Raw genomic sequence first — 5,342 nt, 5'->3', positions numbered from 1 at the left:
GCCGGGGCTCCCGCGCCCGGCCCCGCCCCTCCTCCGGGCCCAGCCAGCGGCGTGTCGAGAGGGTCCGAGAGCACCCCGGGCTGCCCCAGCGTAGAGATGGGGCGCCCCGAGAGCGCCCCCCCGGGCTGCCCAGCGTGGGCGCTGGAGTGTCTCACTCGGGGCACCCGCGGGCATGGGGACAGGGGCCCCGGAGAGCATAGCCGGGGTTGCCAGCCTTAGAGTGTGCACACCAGGATCTTTGATCCAAAACGCACACCCCAAGCTCCCCCAAGTTGGGGGCACACATTCCGAGCTTCCCCAAGGTGTGGACTGGGGTCCCAGAGAGTGCACTCCCCAGGAACAGGTGTTTTTAATTGTGGCCTGGTTTAAAGGTATGACCATCAGGTAGGTATTATGCTGAAGGGATGTGGATGGAGCACTGGGCCTGGATCAGGAAAACTTGAGTTCAGATCCAGACTCCCACACTTGACCGCTATGTGATTCTAGGCAAGTCACCTAACCTATTTGTCTCAGTTTCCTTAATTGTGAAATGGAGATAATGACAGCACCTACCTGTCAGGGTTGTGCAGATCAAATTACATCATATTTGTAAAGTGTTTATCAAACATAGTGCCTGGAATATAGTGGGTACTTTAGAAGTACTTACTCCCCTTACCCTGAAGGGGGAGGCCTGCTGGGGGGGGGGACAGTTTGAGGGGCAGTGAAGCCTTGTGCTTCTCATCAAATCATAGTCTGAACTCAGTTCATCTTTGATGTCAAAGAGCTTTGTAGAGCTTATTCTTCTCATATGGTTAACCACCATGAGAAAATGTGAATTGTTCAGTGTAAATTAATTTCTGGGCAGTTACGCGGCATAGTGGACCCGGAATTAGGAAGACACAAATTTATATCGTCCCTCAGATACCTGTTAGCTGCTAAAGACACTTGTTAAGTCCTGAGCAAGTCACTTAACCTCTGTGTGAGTTGGTTTCTTCATCTGTAAAATGGATATAGCAATAGTGCCCTCTTCCCAGGGTTGTGAGGACAAAATGAAATGAAGCACCCTGCAAATATAAATTGCTATATAAATGATAGTTATCATTATTACCCCCAGAAACAGTTCAGACAGAGGGTCAGGATATAGGTATGAACATTTAAACAAGTTATTGCGTTCTTTCCTATGCTAAGATTATGCCATCTTTGCATAATCTGCAAATAATTTATGCAAATTTATGCATAATAATTGCATATGCTACTGACTTTGTGCTACTTTCTAGTAGTGGGATTTAACCTTGAGGGTAGCTGGCCAGAGATGAGAATGAAGTCTAAGATCATTGGGTAGGGCAAAGTTAGCTGGCCCATTCAAGGATTGAACTCAAGACCTTGGTCTCAGGGTATGCTTGAACCACTGAATTATTCTCTGTTATGGACTATCCCCTCTTAGTGCAGGCTGCCTCTGCTGTGAACCCACCATTTTATTCTTTTTTTCTGAAAAATTCTATGCCTCAAGCCTATGTATCTGCATCCTTACCTTTGCCTCTTCCAGCTTGTGAGCTCAGAGATGGGAAACCAACCAGACATTCTCCTCCCAATAAAATCTATGAATTTTGTCTTTGTTATTAAACTGTCCTAGAGGAGAAGGAAATAGGACCCTAATCACCTTCCACATCAGTTTGGGGAAGTCACAGAGATGGGGAAGCTGATTCTCTCAAAATCTAGGAGTATTGTCTTTGTAGGACCACAATTTACCCCTCTAGTGTCTAGCACATGGTTAGCATTTAATGTATTTTGATTTTTGGATCCTCTTGTCACGTCCTGGAGACCATTGTACTCAAGGTTTGGCTAACTTCCTGGTTATACTCTTCCTATGTCCTATATTAGGCCTTAAACCTTCCCTTCGGGGTTAAAACAAAGCAAAATGAAGGCCTATTGCTTTACATTACTGGTGTGGTTGACTTTTCTGTGAAAACTTCCTATAAATTCCCAAACCAGGAAAATGGGAATAGCCTGTGACACCCTCCTAATAGATAGAACCCAGAACTGAACATAGTACCCCATGTGTGGTCTAATAGTGCAAAATATAGTAAGGCCTTGTAACTTAAGTAACCTTATTTGTTCTGGACATTATACTTCTATTTATTTTATTTATTTTGCTTTTTGGAAGGTAGAAGGCAGGGCAATTGGAGTTAAGTGACTCGCCCAAGATCACACTGCTAGTAAGTGTGTCAAGTGTCTGAGGCCGCATTTGAACTCAGGTCCTCCTGACTCCAGGGCCAGTGCTGTATTCACTGCACTACCTAGCCACCCCATTATACTTCTATTAATGCAACTTCATAATAGCCTTTTTCTTTTAATAATAATTAAGTCATCCTGTTGATACCTATATGCAACTCAATCCCTCAGGTCTTTTTCCCTGGAACTAAAACCAGGTCTCCTTATCTTGTCTTCTGGAAACTGTTTGAACTTAATTATAATAGTCTTTATTACATTGATCTCTTTGGATTCTGCCCATTGTCCAATTCTATCATGATATCTTTTTCTTGGTAAAGTTTTCAATTTCATGTGTTTTTTTTTTAGCCTAAGATGTTAAAAAAAATCCTACATTGAAGTTTCCTTGTGTCCTGAAAGTAAACCTGGGTTCCTGAAGGCCATGCTAGGAGACTGCAAGATGTGGCAGGTTCTACCAAGCTAAAAAGTCTTCAAATCCAGCCCCAGGTACAGACTGTATCTTTTTTCTAAGGTTCAGTAGGTTGCCTATTGGGTGATAAATCCTTTGATCATGGCAACTCATAAAACAAAAAATATAAAATAGGGATAGAGGGTGCTAAGAATTATAGTTTTTAGGTCATCTGTAAATATTACTTTAACTGTTGGTACTCTAAATGTGAGATTATATCCAATGACCAACAAGTTGACATATTACCAAAAAAACCAAACCTTCTTTGACATTCTTGCCACAAATGAAAACCAGAAAATAAAATGAGGAATAGCTAAATGGAAGTTCTCCTTGAAGAGGCAAATAAAGGAACTGGTCAAATTGGCTTTATTGTTCATCCAAAGGCCACAAAAAACAACATGTAATTGGATACCCTGTCATCTCTTATTTCAAGTCACCAAAAAGAGAAATAGAGAGATGCTCGGTGATAGTAAGTAGGAGACAGTAAATTATCCATTAAGAATTGCACACCAGAAATGGCATAACAGATTTCAAAGTGATCTTGACCAGAAGGCAACAGATAAGTTATGTATTAAAAGTGAGGGATAACAGATAGACAGCTTGTATTCCATTGATACCCACATATGTCAAGAACTCTAGAGAAAAGCTTTCAACAGATTGAGTGGATCCATTATGGAGAATTTATGGGAGGAAAAGGGTCACAGGATGATCTGTAGAGGCATTGTGATTTGTACCACTGGAGGAAGTACTCATCTCAAGGAGTATAAACATCAAAGAACAGGTAATTCTGCTCTATTTCTGACTTCTAAGTGAGAAGAAAAACCTTATGTATCTATGCTTGAGATAAAATTACTCTTTAGCATCTTAAGAATAAGGCCTGTTTTATACCTATTTTTGTATCCCTGGCATTTAGCATGATGTCATATACAGAACAGGCATTTAATAAATATTGAATTTAATAGAAGTGAATCTGGAAAAGACCTATGAAATTATATCACTTGATTAACGGGGTAGAATAGGAACATGGAGAATGAAGCAAGTGTCTAAAGGCACCAGAGATCTTGATAGTAGAGTGGAGAAAGAAAGAGGCAGGGGAGATGATTGCAGAAGAGTTCCTGACTCAGTTTAGAGTTTTGCAAAGGACCATTTACCTTTTGCTAAAAGTACTTTTCCAGTCACCATTTATGCTTATGAAAAAAAATAGACAAAACCTGTTGTTTCTTACAAACCAAGTTTTCTAGTTTCTAGTAATAGCAGTTTTGAAAAATTATCATTTTTTTGGAAGCATGCTATTTGCTCTCCTTTTGTTTTGTTTCTTCTTTCTCATTAGTTCTAATTCTTTACATCATGACTAATGTGAAAATGTTTAATATGAAAAAAATAATCGTTTTTTCCTTTTGAAAAAAATTTGCGGAGAAAATTTTTATTCTTCCCTCAGTATTTTATTCTCACAAAACTTTCTTAATGGTTTAATTTCGTTTTGGATTTTTGGATTTTGAACGTCACTTCTTTACAGATTCTACGAGATGCAGGTATTTATTTCAGTGACAGGATCATATAAGCTCTAAGAATTGTGCTGAGGCAGACCCCAAGAGAGTTATGGAAAATTTTAAAAATTACCAGAAGTGGAACAAAAGAGGACTTTTCATCTGGGGTCTGTCAGTCCCTCTGAATGCTATATGGCTACCCTCATAATGGCTGGCCGTGAAGGAGTTGGATAGTGGCTTTAAAACAAAGTGAACCCACAGCGGGGTTGAACTGAAAAAGTATGATGGACCTCACATACCCTCAAAGGTGGTGTGAGGAACAATTAAAACTTTTATTTCCACAGAAATTATGTAATATATGACTGATGAAATTTTAGGTGATCCATACATACCAGCAGCAAATGTAGGAAAATAAACTGATTATAGAAGACACTATCAATATAGAATAGTACTTGATTATCTTCTAGCAAAAGAGGGAAATTGAGAGATATAAGCAAGAAATTTGTTTCCATAAATTCAGATCAACAATCAACAGAATGGGAGACAAAAGGAAGGAGTTGTCTCACACAGAAGATAAGGGGCAAAGCTTTTGAGGTTAGAAGTCAGCTAAGTAGAGTAAAAGTTAAGTCTTGCTTGGAATGCTTATGCATCATAAGCTTATGAATATTAACTTCTCCTCTGGGAGGGCTAAAAGCTTCATTTTAATTGTCATACAATGCATGTAGCTGAAGGGAGAACATGTCAAGGGGAACTATGTAGTAGGCATATTTTTGTGGTCAGACTTAAGTTTTTAAGGCTTGATTTTGTTTCTGGAGGGTGTATCTATTTTATGAGACACCTGCCACTGTAGTAGGGTAATAAACATTTCTTTTATCTTTACCCCTCCTGAGTCTGAATGAGTTATTTCTCACAGGTGGCAAATTTCCACTGTTTGAAATAAGATTTTATATTTGGAAACAGGTATCAGCCTAGTCAATTCTGATGAGTTAGAAAAGGGTGGTCAAAAGTGTGGGGACTTTTGGGGGGGGCGCACAAAGGGGGATCTTGCCTATAGAGACTGGTTTTCTTCTGTCTTAACCTTTAGACCAAAAATAACAGGATAACCATAGCAACGTTTCTCATCAGTCACTCCCTTCAATTTTGTGCCCGGGGTTATGTTAAGGCTTAACAACTGGGTATAGTGGAGACCCCTAACAGTA

Source organism: Petaurus breviceps, unplaced genomic scaffold, assembly GCF_028583685.1.
Source record: "Petaurus breviceps papuanus isolate PSGF00001 unplaced genomic scaffold, PetGlider_PUasm1.0 115, whole genome shotgun sequence".
Lineage (NCBI taxonomy): Eukaryota > Metazoa > Chordata > Mammalia > Diprotodontia > Petauridae > Petaurus > Petaurus breviceps.
Note: the sequence above shows the minus strand (reverse complement) of the source record.